The sequence below is a fragment of the Schistocerca cancellata genome, chromosome 4, assembly GCF_023864275.1.
Source record: "Schistocerca cancellata isolate TAMUIC-IGC-003103 chromosome 4, iqSchCanc2.1, whole genome shotgun sequence".
In the NCBI taxonomy this organism is placed as follows: domain Eukaryota; kingdom Metazoa; phylum Arthropoda; class Insecta; order Orthoptera; family Acrididae; genus Schistocerca; species Schistocerca cancellata.
The window spans coordinates 783,693,225-783,713,839 of NC_064629.1; positions in this window are offsets into that span (position 1 = coordinate 783,693,225).

The following is a 20,615-nucleotide window of genomic DNA, read 5'->3' on the forward strand; positions in this document are numbered from 1 at the left end:
CTCTGTCATGTCACACTAGGAGACTGTCTAATTAGGTACTGATGTATTGGTGGCTATCTATTGATTCTTGTGACCAATTTGGTAGTCAGTTCCAAGCCTACGTGTTCTATGTATGCGAGAGAAAGAAAAGAAATTTGTGAAGTAGGTGGCTGTGCACACCTTAAAAGTTGTTGGTGCATGTGTTTATCTTAAAGATTGTTTTAATACCGTATGCTATTATCAGCCCCCTTTTAGAATGAAAATTTTACAGGGTTAGAGAATTTCATTTGTATGTTTGCCTATATGAACAGTGTCGATTGAGCTGGTGGCTTTTACGCCAGTTTGTGAAATGTGGCAGCTTTACGCTGCGGTTTAATGATTTGTAATTGAAGGGCATCATTTAATTCCTCTTTGGGGCTCGCTTTGTATTTTTCCTGTTTCGTGCTGCCTGAAGATTGTAAATCATGATATTGGGGCACGATGACTGATTGGTAGCCTTGCAGCTGCTTGTATTGCATACTCAGCAACTGTGGTTAAACTTTTGTAAATTTGCTGGCCATGTTGGTGTGCGATTGTTTGCATTTTAAAATTTAGATTTTATCCAAGTTTACCTTTTAGAAGTATATGCATATATTGTCCCTAGGTTTTAAGCTGGATAGTATCAATTGATTTATTTAAGGTTGCTAAGTTTTAGGGAATTGCTTCGCTGTATGATAGTTCTTAATGCTTAATGGGGATTCTAAATGTACTGTGGCCTTAAGGCTCGATTACTGATAAATTTGTTGATTTGCCTTATATTTTTGAGAACGTGCCTAACCTTAACCATCGGCCAGCCCTTCAGGCTGAGCTGTTTATTAAGTACCTTGATGAATTGGCCCTTCAGGCCCCCCTTTTGGAAGCTCTACAGCCCTTACGGCTTTGAAATCCAGTTTTAATACTTAACCTCCCTTGTTAGTGTACTGGGGCCCTTAAGACTGGCTTACTGATAAATTCCTGGCCATTACTTACTTATTGCAGAATTTGTTTGACTAATTTCATTTATTAACCTGGCCCTTAAGGTAGAGTTGTTGATAAGCACTTGTTAATTTCCAGTTGATATTTTTAAGATTTTCTTATCTTGTTAATTTGGCCCTTCAGGCTTTCTTTGCGATTCCAGTCCTTAAGGCATACGCAGTACTCTGTTGCGTGGTACAATGTTAAATTGTTGATGAACTAGTTTTTTAAGGTTCGATTCTCCCTATATTCATTATCTTGGCAGATTGTATATTGTATTTAGCTAGTTTTAATAAATGCATTAGAAGTAAGGTGGTGTGTTACTTCTAACAGCACTTGGCCCTGCTTCCTCGCCCGATCCTAGTGGCTCCTTACTTCCTTGATTGTTAGAATTTTTGCCCGTTAGCCACTATTATCGATTTCAATACCGTGCCCCATTAAGACGGTTATCTAAAACAACTGGACCGATGAGTTGGTCATCAATAATATCGCACCACACGTTGACTGAGAAACGCCGTTGAAAATTCGTTTCCACAGTAGCGTGCACATTTTCACTTGCCTATACGTGATACTTGCCCGTGTTGTTGATTCAGTTGCGGTTATATGTTAACTCATCAGTGAACAGAGTACGTGGAATTAATCGCTCATTGGCAATGATCCATTGACAGAACTCTTGAAGGGCGGCAGCATCTCCTGCATGTAGATGTTGAACACTCTGCAGATGAAAGGGATACAGACGCTGCTCGTTTACTGTGCGTATCACTCTTGTTTGTGGAATACCAAGTTGGGCAGCAATTCTTCTACAGCTAGTAATAGGGTTGCGTTCCACTACTTGACTGTTCTCAATTATAACCACCTAGAAGCTATACAACTTTATTAAGAGTTTGTTGTACGAGACGTTAACTTACATGATCAACTAAGCAACAAAGTAAAATGCGTTTCAAACGGCCCATAACAAATTTGCACCACTTAAAAACACAATTCCAACAATTAACAATAGATTTTCAACGGATTGTAATGAGTGGTTTCACATGTGTCGGAAGGCTTCCCCGATGCCAGTGTCCGCAGTCCAGATGGAATACCGTCCTCTGCAATATCGGAGAGGCCACCTTAAGATAGTGCACCAGACAATCATGTGTAATTTTGCTGTAGGTTCTATATCTATGCTTGCATGTTGGATGCATGAAATACTAGTGTCGCGAAGGTCTTAGTTTTCAGTCCACACACAGCAATGCCCCAAAGAGTCACTTGTCTACATGTTTCCAGAAACCACAAATATTCTTTTAGCCTTTGGTCTTAATTTTAGTCATGAATGCGACATGTACCTATTCTTTCGTGAATATTTTCAGTTTGTCAAACACTTGACTTGGCGTTAAGCTATTTTCTCTGTATTGTGAGTTGTTTATCATTGTTTATATGTTTGTCCTTTTTTAAAGTGTTTCCTTTATTTAAATTGTTCTCGATAATTATTACTATAAACGTCCGCCCCTGGTAGCTGAGTGGTCAGAGCAAGGGAATGTCACGCCTAACGGCCCGGGTTCGATTCCCGGCTGGGTTGAAGATTTTCTCTGTTCAGGGACTGGGTGTTGTGTTGTCCTTATCATCATTTCATCCTCATCGACACGCAAGCCGCCGACCTGGAGTCAACTCGAAAGACTTGCACCAGGCGAACGGTCTACATGACGAGAGGCACTAGCCACACAACATTTCCACATCCATTATTATAAACAAAGAATCCGAAAATAATAATTACTTAACCAGGGATGATAGAAACGAACTACGTCCCGATAGGTGATAGACAAAGTCGAAACAGAAAAGCGAGAGAGAATGACCGCTTTTTGAAGTATACTGAAGTGACTATCTGAGAAAATCCTGTGCTGATTTCATTATTGAGCATTCTTATAAATGCTGCGGTATCGGATCAGTTTCATTATGTAGTGTTTCATATTCAGTGAACGTCTAATGGCATTTGAAAATGATATGCTAAGTGTATTAGTTTCTCTTCGAAGATGGCAGTCACTTTCATCGTCGAGGAACCAGCAAGTTCGGCAAATCAATTGGTTCTTTACTGCGGTTAAGGTAAACATAATATTCACTTCGAGAGGATAAGAGCGGCTGCAGTAGTAGATACTGAGTATACTGCATAATTGTAGTCATTATGTACCACCCGCCACAGTGTGAAGATTCACCTTATCTGCCACAGTGACTCCGAAAATTCAAGTAGTTACGAAGATCTACCTACGAAGTTGTTAAAAAATGATGTCCTTAATATACATTTCTGTTGACTGAACGTTACTTCAGACATTCTCATTGTAACCACCAATGCTATCTGTCACAGCTAGAAAACAAGTTATTGTTAACTCATACTGTGTTACTAATCCTAATTTATCATTATCTAGAAACATTATTCTATTTCTATAAGAAAAAAACGGATTTTTTGTAAATTTACAAATGTTTTATTCTCCCGAATTGTTAACAGCAACGCACGATCTGAGTTTTGTTATGTTTTTATGTGTGTTTCAGAGTGCATTCTGTGTTATTATGAGTGTTTCTTATGACGTTCATATTGAAATATGCCCGATATCGGCCCCAGACACTTGGAGTGTAGTAAAGCTTTGCTCATTGGTGGAATGTTCAGATAGCGTGGAATATTTGAGTCTGACAACAATGCTTATTTGTATCATGGGACTTTCCAGACAATAGTACCTCTGTATCGGCGAGTGAACTGGTTAGACTTTACAGTAAATAGATTCACTGATTTCAGCTGAAGTGAATGAGATTCACTAGTTATGGAAGTGGTAGTATTTTTTTCGTAATTTATGAGTTTTTGCTTGCCGCACGAGATCAGAAAGGACTCGTGCAGCGGCTGGTATGGTAGTGAATAGTGATGTGACGGAACTGTGGTAACAGAAAGAGAAGCGCAAAAAGATGTAAAAAACCAATTTTAGCGAAAGCGGAAACGAAAGCGGAAGTGTATACAGGGTGGTCCATTGATAGTGACCGGGCCAAATATCTCACGAACTAAGCATCAAACTAAAAAACTACAAAGAACGAAACTCGTCTAGCTTGAAGGGCGAAACCAGATAGCGCTATGGTTGGCGCGCTAGATGCTGCTGCCATAGGTCAAACGGATATCAACTACGTTTTTTTTTAAATAGGAACCCCCATTTTTTTACATATTCGTGTAGTACGTAAAGCAATATGAATGTTTTGGTCGGACCACTTCCATCGCTTTGTGATAGATAGCGCTGTAGTAGTCACAAACGTATAAGTACGTGGTATCACGTAACATTCTACCGGTGAGGACGGTATTTGCTTCGTGATACATTACCCGTGTTAAAATGGACCGTTTACCAATTGCGGAAAAAGTCGATATCGTGTTTATGTATGGCTATTGGGATCAAAATTTCCAACGGTCGTGTGCTATGTATGCTGCTCTGTATCCTGGACGACATCATCCAAGTGTCCGGACCTCTCGCCGGATAGTTAGGTTATTGAAGGAAACAGAATGTGTTCAACTAAATGTGAAACGTCAACCACGACCTGCAACAAATGATGCCCAAGTAGGTGTTTTAGCTGCCTCCGCGGCTAATCGGCACATCAGTAGCACACAAATTGCTCGAGAATCGGGAATCTCAAAAACGTCGGTGTTGAGAATGCTACATCGACATCGATTGCACCCGTACCATATTTCTATGCACCAGGAATTGCATGGCGACGACTTTGAAGGTCGTGTACAGTTCTGCCACTAGGCAGAAGAGAAATTACGGGACGATGACAGATTTTTTGCACTCGTTCTATTTAGCGACGAGCGTCATTCACCAACAGCGGTAACGTAAACCGACATAATATGCACTATTGGGCAACGGGAAATCCACGATGGCTGTGACAAGTGGAACATTAGCGACGTTGGCGGGTTAATGTATGGTGCGGCATTATGGGAGGAAGGATAATTGCCCCTATTATATAGATGGCAGTCTAAATGGTGCAATGTATGCTGATTTCCTACGTAATGTTCTACCGATGTTACTACAAGATGTTTCTCTGCATGACAGAATGGCCATGTACTTCCAACATGATGGATGTCCGGCACATAGCTTACGTGCGGTTGAATGGGTATTGAATAGTATATAACATGACAGGTGGATTGGTCGTCGAAGCACCATACCATGCCCCGCACGTTCATCGGATCTGACGTCCCCGGATTTCTTTCTGTGGGGAACGTTGAAGGATGTTTGCTATCGTGATCCACCAACAACGCCTGACAACATGCGTCAGCGCATTATCAGTGCATGTGGAACATTACGGAAGGAGAAAGACTCGCTGTTGAAAGGAATGTCGTTACACGTATTGCCAAAGGCACTGAGGTTGACGGACATCATTCTGAGCATTTATTGCATTACTGCGGTATTTACAGGTAATCACGCTGTAACAGCATGCGTTCTCAGAAATGATAAGTTCACAAAGGTACATGTATCACATTGGAACAACCGAAATAAAATGTTCAAAGCTACCTACGTTCTGTATTTTAATTTGAAAAACCTACCTGTTACCAACTGTTCGTCTAAAATTGTGAGCCATATGTTTGTGACTATTACAGCGCCATCTATCACAAAGCGAATAAAGTGGTCCAACTAAAACATTCATATTATTTTACGTACTACACGAATATGTAATAAAAAATGGGGGTATCTATTTTAAAAAACGGAGTTGATATCCGTTTGACCTATGGCAGCGCCATCTAGCGGGCCAACCATAGCGCCATCCGGTTTCCCCCTTCAAGCTAGAAAAGTTTCGTGCTTTGTAGTTTCTTTGTTTGACGCTTATTTCGCGAGATATTTGGCCCGGTCACGATCAATGGACCACCCCGTTTATTAAGAACAGAATAGCAATTCTTTAACAAACACCATTTTTTATTACATTAATTCCCAAAATTTGTCAGTGGCAGATTATATTTAAAAAAAGGAATTCTGCCATTTTTTCACCCTGCAATCTATTTTGGTCTACTTCATATACAAGACTAGCTCCGCTGATTAATTGTTCACTGGCCACGCTACTGGGAGGAGCTAACAAATACTGGCGTGATAGTGGCAGTAGATAGTGCTACTGGTGTCCATTTCATTTCCATCACATTAGAGGATCATCTTTTAGAGGAAGGTTTTTTTCCTTTTTGTGCTCTAGTAGGTTTGATTGCAGCATAAAAAACGGATTCTCTTTCGTTAGCCGTAGTCGGATCTTGCTGAGCTTCGCATATGTAGCATGAATTCTAACGTTTGTAAAGATGTTTGTAAATGAGGTTCTGTGATCAAGCCGCAACATGTTTAAGGCTCATTTTCGGTTTCAAATCGGCACCTTTTAGAGATAGTACGTATACAGCCATATTGAGATGAGTTTGGATCTCTGGCATTCATCGTCGTTACATTGAGTATTTGGCACTCAACTTGCTCTATGACGATGCCACTGTAAAATTTTGACTTCTGTCGTGGATCTAAGTACGTCGCAATTTTGTATTTTTTGTTTAAGCTCAGCTCTTCAAATATCGTGCTCGAATTCTATTCATCATGTAATTTTCTCGTAAAATTTGGGAATTGTTTTGAAGTATCAGTTTTTGTTTCTTTTGCTGTAAACTGATCACAAGAATTTGAATTAGCGGTATGACTGATGAAATGCTCGCTTAAGTGTCTAGTAATTTCTTCGAATGGTTTCATTACTTCTAGAAATTTTTGAACATTTATCCAGTCTTCAGTGGAGATAATCGTAATTGGATTTGAACATAAAGACAAAATAAACGAATCCTTGAGCTTTGAAAATCATTCCATCAAATAGAAAGTGCTATTACAGCTGGAAATAGAAGAAATGGAATTAACTGGTCGAATTTTCATAAAAACAAAACACCCAATACTTACACTGAAGATATACCATAAAATTAAAATTCACTTATATGTATTTAACAATATTTACCGCATTGGTCAATCCTCAATGACAGATAAAGCAGGTTGATTCAGGCATTCTCTTTGAATATTCGCCAGCTCGGTTTGTGGGACCAAGGAATGATTGAACTGGGTGGCAATTTGCTTTCAGTTTAGCAGTAAGGTGTGGGAGCCACTCCTGTGATTCCATCCACAGCATCTCGAATACAAAGTTGTATCAGATGTATTGCACAATTTACATTATCAAAGCCAGGCAACTGCAAAGCTTTAATCACATTAGATCCACGATCACGAACCGTACAACGCACTGCTTGCTGATTCATTTTTGTCGATATTACGTCACCTGTATGATGCCCAGTCATGACTTTACATTTCCAAAGCTATAGACATCTTGTGAAAATCCTTTGAAACACCATGAGAAGTCTAAGTAATGAAGTCCCAAAATGTATGTCAGACCATTTGTCAGTTGTGAAAGATATTTTTGCAAATTTTTCAAGTAAATTTTTAATTTTTGTTGTCAGCTTACTGTACAAGTTACCGCTCAAATACGAAGTAAAAAAATCACGGTGTTTCAGCTTATACTTTGGAAGAGCAGCATTCATTACTCTGAGAAAGCCGGTACCCTTGATAAAATTAAACGGTAAGTTCTGGAGGGCAATCATTTCAGTAATCTCGCGACTCATTTACTGAGACTTCAGGTGTAAGGAAAGCCAGTAATCATTTACTTGCATACTTTGTTGCAATGTAAGTTGTTTAGCATCTTTGGCCGGAGTAAATGAAACCTATAACAACGACAGGATACAAATAGTAATACAAAAAGTGATACAAAAATAAAATTCCAAGATAAGTACAGCGCATCAATAATTCGCAGCGTGTCCAGCTAAAACGAAAATTGTAAAAGAAACGTTTCCGAACCAGTTTATAAATTATGCTGCAGTTTCTCAGTGAGGTGTTAATTTATAAGTGTTGGATTTTATTCTTCATATTGCCTACTACATTTCGGTAACTTGTTTACCACCATGAGTGTGTATTTTAGAACCGACGATGGTAAAGAAGTTACTGACACTTGGTATGCAATATGGGGAATAAAATGAAATAAATAAATTAACATTCTACTGATTGAATGCAACGTGATTGGTATTGGTTCAAATTATAAACAGTTGCGTTACTACCGTCACTCTTCTATAGATAAATGGAAGACCATACTCCTAGAAACGTTTTTATGCAGAGTGCGATAACTTTTTAAAAATGCCCATTTGTGACTGGATGAGGGGCAGGGGCGCAAAACCAGTTTAAATTCCGTGCAATACTACCAACATACACTTGTGCGCAGCCACGTACTACATTCGTGTATTTATTCCGTGCCAAAGACTGTTATATGCTTATATCGTTAAATGTTGGCAGCAACGAGAAAAGGCACATTATCTATCGACTTCTACCAACACGACACGACCAGAACTAAAAGTGGGGTGAGCTCGTTAAGATGTTATCGTATAGTGAATCATTCGGATAAAACTGCTTTGCAGCAGCTGTGGACAGAGCTCACCTTATAATAATCGGACTATGTTATTAGTACCGACTACGTTACTAAATAAATATTGACAAGCGTTTTATTTTTTGCCTCCACTGGAAGTTTAATAGTTTAATCTAGCTTCTCAAACTATGCGAATTTATAGACATGTAATGATTTAAGATAACTCTTCAGTGCGGTGGACGTGCGCCCTTTTCACGAATATAATTTGTCACAAGTTTTGCATTTGGCACTCAAATCATTAATCTCAACAAAATAGTTCCAAATAAGATTTTTTAGGTTTCATTATTGCGCTCTTAACTAACGTTACACCACAAAACTGTTGACTATAAAACACTGCACAATATAGTAATATTATACAGCAACACAAAGCAGACTAACGAGCGAGAAAACGCTATATTTTCGTCGTGGTGGATAAAGATCACCGCGTAATAATCCAATAAGTGCAACAATCGCTAAGGTCTTGCTGCGCGCCCTACCCAGCAAACACCCGTCTGCGGAGCAGCTGACGCGTTGGGTCAATAAGTGCGTGTATCGACAATCTCGGCATTGTTGAGAGTTCCGGTAAACTGCCGATGTAAGAATGTGGAAGCGGATGTGAAAAGCTACGGGGAACTTCCGCAGCTGCGGATGCGGAAGAGATCTGTCGCCTCACTAGTAGTGGGTCAGGTTGATCCACCTTAGTTTCGATTTATTATATTTTGCCTTAATTTGGAATTATGATACTCAACATTTTTTATGACACAACTACAAATAAAATGGGACGTGATTTAGTTACAAAGTCTTGAAGTATTATTCACGCTTGTGACTATATGGTTGTGGGTAGCCTGCCCAGCCAACAGATGCTACACTTCAGTGTTTAAAAAAATAGTTCTGAGCACTATGGGACTTAACTTCTAAGGTCATCAGCCCCTACAACTTAGAACTACTTAAACCTAACGAACTTAAGGACATCACACACATCCATGCCCGAGGCAGGATTCGAACCTGCGACCGTTGCGGTCAATGTTTACTAAGCTTATAGTAGTGAGATGAGTTTAGACGCTAATTAAGAAGTTTAATTTTGCAATCACTCCAGCACACTATGTAACTGATGAGTAAATATATTTAGTGTCCTCGAGGACTCGATATGAATGGAGAGTACAAAGTTGCCGTATACAGATTTTACGTAGTGGTACGCCGATCACGCACCATCATATGTGGAAACCAGAATACCATGTTACTAGACAAATGTCAGATTTGTACGTAATCTCAAACTTTCAGCGGCTTGCTCTGTAGGTCATCGTGGACGTGTGAAGTTTTATTTAGTTGCCCAGATCGTGTCGTGGAAATTTCCGTTGCCTACCAGACATTGTACCGATGTCTAAGACGGAGGAACATTGGTAGCGATGCTGGTTTGGTTAGACTGTGGGTAATTCAGATGAACATGTTTTGTTAGTTTTGGTGACAGTGTTTGAACATCAGAGAACTGAATCTGGAAATGCGTTGCTGCACAGTGGGAATATTTTTCGGGAGTGTTGAGTCATAGTAACCTATAACGAGAACGAGACTGAGGGGATTAAAATGTACTGTCTGTCTTTTACTGTTGACTTTGCGGTATTATTAACATCATTGAAACACTAGACGGCCATAGAGGACTGAGGCTATCAGTAAAACATCCGGTCCTAATCCATTACATACGCAGAACACTTCTATACGTCCTTCATGCATTCAGAGCGCCGCATTTGCAATGGGTGGCCTAAATCACAACTAAGTTTTTCCAGCGTAAATCGTTTTCGTATTAACGCATTAGCAGAACTTTGAAGTTTCGTTTCCATACGATAATTACAATCCATACTGGACTGTGAGTAGCTTCACTTTAATTATAACCACCCGGCAGTATCGAGCGATGATGTTACCCTTCACCACTGACTTACGATAAGGCAGTGAAGTGCTCTGTATGTGCCCGTCGGCTGTAGAAAATTATTAGGGTAACGTAGGTAAACGTGGAGACGTGACGGAATGCCAGAATGGACCTATCGTCTTTGGATTCGCAGTACAATAATTACAGCCCAAACTATACTGATAGGACAGAACATTATGACCACCGATCTACTATCGATATAAACCGATCCATGCGACAGCAGTGTCACCTGGCGAGGAACGATTGCTATTCAGAAACAAGCACTATGTATATACACTGAAGCGCCAAAGAAACTGGTATAGGCATGCGAAATCAAATACAGAGATATGTAAACAGGCAGATTAGGGCACTACGACCGGCAACTAATATACAGGGTGAGTCACCTAACGTTACCGCTGGATATATTTCGTAAACCACATCAAATACTGACGAACCGATTCCAGAGACCGAACGTGAGGAGAGGGGCTAGTGTAATTGGTTAATACAAACCATAAAAAAATGCACGGAAGTAAGTTTTTTAACACAAACCTACGTGTTTTTAAAATGGAACCCCGTTAGTTTTGTTAGCACATCTGAACATATAAACAAATACGTAATCAGTGCCGTTTGCATTGTAAAATGTTAATTACATCCGTAGATATTGTAACCTAAAGTTGACGCTTGAAACCTCCGACGTTCAGTTGCGTGTTGTAACAAACACGGGCCACGGTCGGCGAGCAGCATCTGCAGGGACATGGTGATGACTTTAATCATAGAGTGCAATTCTGTCAATGGGCATTAACAGAGAATGCGTTGCAGTACTGCCTGTTTACCGATGAAGCGGGTTTCACAAACCACGGGGCAGTGAATCTACGGAACATGCTTGTCCGTGGACAATACTCGCTGGCTGAGACAGGTAGAGCGACAGCGACCGTGGACTGTAAATGTATGGTGCGGAATCATTGGCGACCACCTCATTGGTCCTCACTTCATTGCAGGGGCCCAAACAGCTGCAACATACATCGCGTTTCTACAGAATGATCTGCCAACGTTGCTCGAAAATGTCGCACTGGAAACGCGTCGACGTATGTGGTATCAGCATGATGGTGCACCTGCACATTCCGCAATTAACACTAGGTTGACCCTTGACAGGATGTTCGACGGGCGTTTCATAGCACGTGGAGGACGCATAAATTGGCCAGACCGTTCTGCTCATCTTACACCTCTGGACTTCTTTCTGTGGAGTACGTTAAAGGAGAATGTGTACCGTGATGTGCCTACAACCCCAGAGGATATGAAACAACGTACTGTGGCAGCCTGCTGCGACATTACACCAGATGTATTGCGGCGTGTACGACATTCATTACGCCAGAGATTGCAATTGTGTGCAGCAAATGATGGCCACCACATTGAACATCTATTGGCCTGAAATGTCGGGACACACTCTGTTCCACTCCGTAATTGAAAACGGAAACCACGCGTGTAAGTGTACCTCACTCCTCCTGGTAATGTACATGTGCGTCAGTGAAAAAGACCAATAAAAAGGTGTTAGCATATGGACGTAATGTGCTGTTCCAGTCTCTTCTGTACCTAAGGTCCATCACCGTTCCCTTTGGATCCCTACGTAATTCGGTGCTCTCCGATACACACGATCGAACAGCGGAGGAGTGGTACTCAAGCGTCAACTTAAGGTCACAATATCTCCGGATGTAATTAACATTTTACAATGCAACAAACGGCACTGATTACGTATTTGTTTATATGTTCAGATGTGCTAACAAAACTAACGGGGTTCCATTTAAAAAACGTAGGTTTGTGTTAAAAAACTTACTTCCGTGCATTTTTTTATGGTTTGTATTAACCAATTACACTAGCCCCTCTCCTCACGTTCGGTCTGTGGAATCGATTCGTCAGTATTTGATGTGGTTTACGAAATATATCCAGCGGTAATGTTAGGTGACTCACCCTGTATAAGACAAGTGTCTGGCGCAGCTGTTAGATCGTTACTGCTGCTATAATGGCAGTCAGTTTGAACATGGTGTTGTAGTCGGTGTACGAGAGATGGGACACAGCATCTCCGAGGTAGCGATGAAGTGGCGATTTTCCCGTACGACCATTTCACGAGTGTTTCGTGAATATCAGGAATCCGATGAAATCTCCGACTTCGTTGCAGCCGGAAAGAGATCCTGCAAGAACAGGACCAATGACGACTGGAGAAAATCTTTCACCGTGGCAGAAGTGACACCCTTCCGCAAATTGTTGCAGATTTCAATTTGGGCCATCAACTAGCGTCAGCGACCGAACCATTCAACGAAACATCAATATGGCCTTCCGGATCGAAGTCCCTCTCGTGTACTCTTGATGACTGCACGACTCAAAGGATTACGCCTCGCCTTGGTCCGTTAACACCGACATCGGGCTGTTAATGACTGGAATCATGTTGCCTGATCGGAATTGTCTGGTTTGAAATTGCATCTAGCCCATCGACGTGTACGGATATGGAGATAGCCTCATGAATCCATCGACCCTGCATGTCAGCAGGAGACTGTTCAAACTGGTGGAGGCTCTGTAATTGTGTGGGGCGTGAACAACTGGAGTGATATGGGATTGGTCGAGTACTACTTCAGACATTAGTTGATGGCACGTCGTATTGCGGCACTTCTGCGTGCTCAGGGGTCCCTAAACGACGTTATGCTGGCGTACCAGTTTTTTTTTTTTTGCTCTGCAGTATAGTATCCGTGAGCGCGCTGTCCGTGTGTGGAATGTGGTAGGCACGCGATCTATCTGAGTTTTACCGACGGCCGATTCTGATGGCCTGGAGACTCCGCACGAGTATTTCGAAAACGGCATTATTTGTCGGGTGTTTGAGGAGTGCTATGGTGAACGTCATAACACGTGGCGAAACCAAGGTGAAATCACGTCCAGTCGTCGTAGTGTTGGGACGCCACCACTCATTACAGATGTCGGACGTCGTAGGCTGGGCAGACTGGTAAAACTGAACAGGCGGCAAACTGGCTGAACTAACATCAGACTTGAATGCTGGGCACAGTACAAGTGTGTCTCAACACAGAGTGCACCAAACACTCCTAAAGAGCTCAACGCCCCCCTCCCCGGAATTTACGGGAATTAGGTGACTTGTGTGTGCAGATGGGGTGTCAACTCCCTCCAGCGACCTACCAAGGCCTCACTGCTTCCATGCCACGACGCGTCGCCACTGTTATCCGTGGACATACCGGCTATTAGATATAGATAGTCGTCATAATGCTATCGATGATCACTGTATACCTCCGTGAGTAGCTGCATTTTAATTATAACCACCCGGTTGTTATAAATCATGTACATCGCTCCAGTGCGACCTGTGCGCTCCTTCAAAGGAGGAGGGGGACTAAATTTTTGTCCAGAGAGCGTGTATAGTATTGACACACTGTGATGAAGACAGAAGCCTAAAAGCCAATAAATACCTTTCAATGAACCACCTGGTGAATGAGACTAGTTATAGGAAAGGTAGTTTTCAGGAAAATCCCCGGCTCAGTCTGGAGCGACGATCAGTGGAAAATTTGAAGCAACAGTTTTCGGAGACCATGAAGAGAAATTCCAGAGTTTTCCCAGGGAAGTGTACCAAATTATGAAAATACAATATCATAGATATTCAAATATCTTTGGAAGAAAAAGACCAGTATGAGATGGATGCAGCAAATTAACAAAGAATTAGAAAACTTGAATATCTTAGTGTCATAAGAACAATTTTAGGATTAAATATCTCATCAACGAGGACGTAAATAGAGGTGGAGAAGAAGCTCCGACTAAAAATGATAGATAACGCCTGCGTCTTTTTCAACGAATCAATATCTGATGTTACGTTATGTAATTCAGGAAGACCTAAATCTATACTACTGAATGGGACCGAGCGAAGTGGGGCAATGGTTAGCACACTGGATACGCATTCGGGGAGACGTCAGTTCAAACACGCTTCCGGCCATTCTCATTTGGGTTTTCCGTGATTCCCCAAAATCGCTTCAGGCAAATTGCGGAATTATTCCTCTGAAAGATCACGCCCAATTTCATTGCCCATCCTCGAAACAATCCGAGCCTCTGCTCCGTCTCTAGTGACGTCGTTGTCACCGGGACGTTAAACCTCCTTCATTGCTTGTACGACTGGATGGGTATTAGCACACGACTCTTCCTGATTGCGAGTACAATGGTTTAAGCGTTGCGTTACTTCACTTAGCCAGAGCAAGAACAAGTAAAAATTTGAGTCGATTTTCGCTGAAAAATAAAGGGTTCAATGAAGTGGACCATGTTATAGAACACCCACTACGGACATGAGTGAATTACAGGATGAAACACAAGGGACGCACACTGACATGATTAGTAGTGCTAGAGTGGTAAACGACACAGTTAACTAAAAATATTGGGTAGATCTTAGCGGTAATATAAAAGGTTTAATAGAGTGGACCGTATTATAGAACACCAATTACGGAAACGGGTGAAGTACATGACAGACCACATGTGACGCACGTTGACATGATTAATAACGCTAGAGCGACAAACACAGTTAACCAAAAAGAGTTACAGTACGTTTTCACTTTACTTTTGTGGAGGTAGTTGGGAATTCCTATTTTACTCCGACTCTCTGGATACTAGTTTTACATACTGGGGAAATACGTCAGGAAAATCCACGTATCTGGCTAACAACAGGAACAAAGGGAAATGAATACTTTGTTTGCACCAATACAAGTGTATTCTCGCGGAAACGTGACCAGACAGATTCCCACTCTTGAATAGTGCGTTTCAGTAGCTAGGATGGATGTAGACAGTCTGTGAAGCGAATACTTTAGTCTCGGCACTTTGTAGAAAGCTATGTCTTAGGGATTCCGTCACGAGACTAAGCTGCCACGCATTCCTTCACCAGAGGGTGCATACTCCTCAGTATCCCCAGTAATGTACTGCAGGCTATGCACCACGAAGCTCCGCAAAATGTGCCATTCAGATTATATTGAAGTGTAAAATCCGAGCATGATACAGCTCTGGAACGATCAGTCATTATGATGTGTAAATCTGGTGCCTAGAAAAACGCTTTCTGTGAATATTTAATGAGTAGGTTTCGTTTGTCACCTCCATAAATGATGTCTTGTCATTTCAGTTAATTTGAATGAAGCAAGCAGTCACTTCCACTTAACACTCTGTTACATTTTGACTCCGAATGTGGACCAGCGTCATTCAGTTAGGGCTATATTAATAGGGAGTTACTGCAGAAGGGCAATATTTTTACATTGTTTCAGCTGTCAGTAATTTATCCTTGAAATCATAGTGGGGAATGTATTGCCGTATATGAACGACCTGGGACGTAACTTTAGTGTTTTCTTGGTATTTCGTACGTTCTGAACTGTTTCTCATTGAAGCTTACAGATAGAGCAAATTTTGTGTGTGAGATGGTTCTGAGAATGATTTACTATGAATACATATGTGATTTTTTAATGTGGCCGTTTACTGTTTATTTCCGTGGGTGTAAGGGTAAGGATGTTAAATTTCGAAAACGTTTGCTGCGTAATGATAATCCAAAGCCACTTGATAATTTTACAAGTCAGTGCATAGTTTAGACAAATCGGATATTAATATTTATAAACAAATGAAACTAAACGATTATGAAAGCGCGAAAGAAACGGAAACAGTTTATGAATGAATAAGACCTTAGAGGAACATTCCCAACAACTGGGAGAAACTCTTTATAGAATAAGTAATGTGCCACAAGAAAACCTTTCAGCTTAGAGCTAAGGACTTAGGGTTTATTGACCAGGTTCTTTAGTTCAGCTGGAAGTCTGTTCAAAATGGTTAAGGCTTTCGTGGCTACTTGTTGACAAGCTGCCTATTGGCTTCTGTCTCGGGTTCTTCGGCCGATGTTCATCTAATGATTTTTCTGACGTTTCGCCAGCACGGGTAGCTGGCATTGTCAAAGCTTCACCCTCCATTGCCGGTGGCGAACTGGAGCCGAGCTCGCGGCCGCAGACTATATGTACCTGGCGCGCCAACGTCCGAGGGCTTCTCCGCGGTCATTTCCGGTGCGGTTCTCCTCTTGCTACATGCGACGGTCGTTCGCTGTAGTACGGGAAGCCAGGATCCGTTTACCTTCAGGCTTTCCTCTTTCTTGTTCAAACTGTCCGCGTGTTTTTGTATTTCTACAGCTTCTCTGAACAAGCGCGTGTGATAGTGCTTCTCTACAGCCAGAACTTCCATGTCGGCGAATTTTATTACGTGGTCGGTCTCATTCAGTGCGTGCTCTGCCACGGCCGATTTCTCCACCTGCCCCAACCTGCAATGTCACTTATGCTCTTTGATCCTGGTGTTAATTGATCGTCCAGTCATTCCGACGATTGCTGAATAGTGCAATCTTTCTGTGTAATGCTGAAGAGGGTGTTACTCAAGTGAAGATCGTTTTCGTCTAGTTTCAATTAATTAATGTAACAGTTTCCTCCGAATGATTCAGTATTGTGAGTAACAAAACTTATGATGTAATATAAATACAGGGGTGTCAGGATAAATTTCTGAGACAGCTGAACAACGACCAACAGAAAGTTCAACAACACACAGAAGAGATCTGACCGACTCCCCTCTTGCAGTCAAAGAATATTGTTGCTGAGTGCACAGAGTGCCTACAAATGATTTTTATAGCAGATACTAGAATGAAAGTAGGTAACGTAATCATGCCATCGCGTGTCATTGTCAGAGGCAGTGCTGACTGTCTTATACTGAAGATTGCGGCATTCAGTTTGAAAGGTGGCCGCTTCTGAAGAAGTGCCTTTAATAAATCGCAGACTTGCACCACTCTCAGCGTCAGTCAGTTGTTGATCACAGGCAATAAGCTACGAGTTTCCTCTGACTGTGAGGGGGACTCCACCTGTAACCTCCCCCTCACTTATCGACCTTAATGACAGTGAAAAATTAAACCGCGTGTACCTAATGGAAATTTGGGAAAAGCAATCGTCACCGAGGTTAATCTGTCGGTAAAGAGGGAGGAAAGGGTTACATCTAAATGAAAGGAAAAATGCTAATGAAACTGGTGGAAATTAATTTTGAAAAGGGGTAAAGTTAACAAAGAAAGTAAATGTGCGGACGTTACGTTAACAATTAATTAGCGGTAATTAGGTATTTTAGATTTGGGGGAAATTACGGTCGCCAGTCCTAAGGACAATTACTATAGTAACTGAAAAAGAAAGGTTATTACACATATAATTAGCACTAGAAGCGTGGAAACTGAAGGTTGACACGTGTAGTGTGAAAACTGAAAGTTTGTCAGAAGTAATAAATTTCGCTACACTCTGACTTAATTTAGCAAAAGAATTAATAAAACCGGAAAATCGAAAGTTAATTTAGTGACTGAAGTTAATAGTGAGCTTTCTTTCTGAAGCACATCGAAATTCAGTAAAATACGGTTAGTCTTGGACTACCTCAACAATCATTTCAAAAGCTACTTGAATCTACGCAATTTAGAAAATAGAGATTTAACTTTAAACTTGAATTAAATGATTCTGAACAATTAACAATAGTAAAATTTAGTACGTACCAAGCTGAGCTGCACTCACAGGTAAGCTAAAATATGGTAACAAAACTAGCACTCTTAATTTGTGCTTGTGTAATCTAAGTATTGTAGCCAGCTATGAATACTTTAACTGAACTTTGAAATTAAAATAGTGAAATGGAATAATTGTATTTTTGTATTTTAATGCTGGCGTCTGAATTTGAACGACACTCGGGTTCATTCCGGAAAAAAGGAAGGGACCCTGCTTGGTAATGCAGTTGGGACAATGAGCAACAAAGGTTCATGCTAAGTAGCTGTAATTTTGTGATGCAACAATTTTAAAAGTTTGAAAAGCTGAGGTCTGCCATACAGTTCTAAAACTTTACGTGCTTCCAGTCATCCTTGTTGGTTGATTGAAGGTTTGAAGCCGTCGATCGAGGAAGTGGCGACAGTCACTCATTGTCGGCCGTCGCTGTTGCAGAAGCTGGATGCTGGCGCGCCTTCTTCTCGACACGGTCACCAGACGAAACGGGCTCTTGATGTGCGCCAGCTAATGCTTTCCGTCCGCGACACCATGTCAGAAACTATCATTGCAAGTCGAGCGCAATTACATGTTGCCAAACCCCGAAAGCACGGCAACTCGCGGGAGCTTCACACAACACATCTGCTCCACTCGCTACTCCAGCCAGACTCCCCCTCTGCCCGCGCTCCACGTGACAGAGTTAACACTACCAAAGATCCTCAACACTTTGGTTCTCCACACGACCTATCGATGTATCCGTTCGATAAGTTTTCCCTAGGCCAGACGCAGCGTATAAATACAAATAATATTCACAAAACAAACCAATTATACATAGACATAAATATATATATATATATATATATATATATATATATATATATATATATATATATATATATATATATATATATATATATACAGATAGTAAAACAATTACAATATGTAAAGGCACAGAAATGTCATATATTCAGGTAACAAAAATAAGGAAAACAAATTAATAGTACAATAGATGGAAATAGAAGGATATGCATTTCCGGCGTTACATGTGCCCCACATTGTCTGACGATGTTCGTGTAACCTACACAGACTCGGAATATGTCCCAAAAAAGAAACAGCGGAAATGCATATGCTCAAAACATGAACAAAATTTAGCATTCGTCTAATTAACCATTAATCAATTTTTAGACCATAATAATTGAGTGGAGACACTCCTAATCTTATTCCACTCTGTCATCTTGCACTAAATAAAACAGGTTGACAACATATTAAAATTCAGAGAAAACATTGAAAATCGTTTAGCTATTCCAGAATCGTCAAAATTCGTAACACGATCAAGAAATGGAATACTATTTACAAAATTAATCAGAGTACATGGTCATAAAAACAGGTAGATCAAAATACGAAAATTAATAATTAATTACTTAGAATACACATTTTATATAACCTTAATAACTCGTCATGACAGTCCACTTAACGCTAAACAAGAAAATAATATACAGCAGATAGACAAAAACATAAATATTGACAGCAGAATTCTTTCACATCAGCTGTCCGGGAAGAAAAACAACTCCGCCTTCCGTACTCGCAAGTACAAAGAATGCCGACAGCGGCTCCGCCTTGCCAGTATTGTTGCGCCCGCCTGTGCGGCACGCTTGATCTGACTCGCCCATGTAACGGCGTTTCCAGAACGTCCGTTTCACTGAATTCTTTCGGAAAAACTCACTCCCGAGTAATCTCAAGGAGTCCATAAACACTATCACTGTGGATAACTCAACACTGTCCATCATCTCACGCATGTACTAGCCTGAAACTTAAAACAGCGTCTAAGTACATCGGCAATGACTAGTAAATCAAATATTTATGAAATCTTACAGCAAATTACAAAATCATATTTACATTCCTTAATCTACTGTGACCCAGCTGAAAACTTAAACTAGCAGCTTGGATTTTTCAGTTGATTAGATCATGATTAAATTGATTAAAATTAAATTGATTAACCAAAATTAATTACTTGTTAATTAAAACTTCTTTAATGACCTTGGTCAGTCAAAAGCATGGCAATCTAGCAAATCGTTAAATCTTACACTCTATTTTACATACTGTACAAATTACCCATTGTGTGGTATTAATCGATCCTAGGTTGGTACAATTTAAAGTCTACAATATTCCGTGTACCTAATAGTTTTCCAGAGCTTGGATACTCTAAGCAATAAGCATTTGTGTGAGGTATACCAATGACTTTATGGTCCATTATAAACAAACTTAAATTTAGAGATTTCATGGTCTATCTCGCTCGGTTTCTCATGAGCTTTTACAAGTACTAACTCTCCGATTGCAAACTTAGCAAAACGCGCTTTAGCGTCATGGCGACGTATGCGACCATCGGTTCTTAGCTTCATTATTTCTGGCAAACGATCTTTTTTCACACCAATACTCGGTTTGTCTGGAAACACACTCTTATTCCTCATTATTACTTCATACAGGTCTCGTCTTTGTTCGTGTGTTACGTTTGACACACCGTCTACAATACTTTCCAAATCACTTTCTACAATATTGTCAATGCCGAGATTCCTCACATTACAGTAGTTCAAATTCATACCTACGTCAATAGCATCCGGCCAGTTAACAATGTGTATAGGCTGGTATTGCCTATGCACACCGTCTCCTGCCTCGTCAAAACTAACTACTATTGTTTTATCTTGTGACGTACATGTCAAAGTTCTGCTTTCGCAATTAATCACTGCACGGTACTTTAATAGCCA